The sequence below is a fragment of the Triticum aestivum genome, chromosome 1B (genome assembly GCF_018294505.1).
Source record: "Triticum aestivum cultivar Chinese Spring chromosome 1B, IWGSC CS RefSeq v2.1, whole genome shotgun sequence".
Lineage (NCBI taxonomy): Eukaryota > Viridiplantae > Streptophyta > Magnoliopsida > Poales > Poaceae > Triticum > Triticum aestivum.
Genome location: NC_057795.1, coordinates 603,224,232 through 603,225,128, shown reverse-complemented (window position 1 = coordinate 603,225,128; position 897 = coordinate 603,224,232). Strand labels below are relative to the sequence as shown.

The window sequence follows — 897 nt, the reverse complement described above, 5'->3', positions numbered from 1 at the left end:
ACTTTGTGGTCCTAGCGAAATCACTCAAGAAGGAACCGAAGCAAAGCAACATGACCAGCATGCATGCATATGAAAGGCACTGGTGTCTATATCAAGATGTAACCAAAGCTGAACCCAAAGGAGATGATTCTGGCTATCAATCGATCCCCTTTACAGTTAAGCGGGATATGGGAACAAACCACAAGGCTACATACATCCGGCCTTTGTTCTCAGGTAACTAACAGGGGTTTATTCTTTATTGCAAAACTATCTACCAGTACAGTAGTATAACACTATATACGTACTGGCAAGCAAGCAAGCAAGCAAGCAAACCATCTCAATCTGCAGCATTGACAGAAAGTGCAAGTGATCTGGAATTTGCCCAAAAAAAAATAGTGATCTGAAGCGCACCTACCAGGTGCTTTGGCAACTAGGTGCCGACATTAATTCCTGTCCTGTTCCTGACTAATATTTGGATCTACTGGATGGTTTCCTTGACATGCGGTAGTTCCAGGCAATCATTTTCCAAGTATTATTTGAGATTTTTGCTAACTTTTGAAGGACAGCATACTAGTTTGTGTGTGATCCAGTGTGTTAATATCATGGGCAATGACATATTAGTGTCTACTGAAATTTAAGAGCTCCTTTTTATGTATTCAAACCACGAAATCACTCAAACCGCGAAACTATGTCTGAAAAAAATACTTGCAGCAGCATGGATTAATAAAATACTGCTAGCTAGCTAGCTACTCTCCATGAATCCATGCCACATGCCCTTCCTGGCACTTCTACTCCTAGTACTACAGATGTCGAGCTACCTCTCGACCTAAAGGATCACTAAAGAACCTACCTCACAAACAATCCAAGGATGCCCTGCGAAAAGCTAATAGTCTAGCAGAAGCAAAAAGCTACTGTTCT

General features: G+C 41.5%; 1 protein-coding gene across 1 annotated transcript in view; it reads right to left on the bottom strand.

Annotated features, from left to right (window-relative positions):
• The window catches only part of LOC123141658 (mitochondrial substrate carrier family protein E), a gene marked incomplete in the record, with an annotated part of 5,403 nt that overhangs the window by 3,916 nt on the left and 590 nt on the right, over positions 1 to 897 (bottom strand).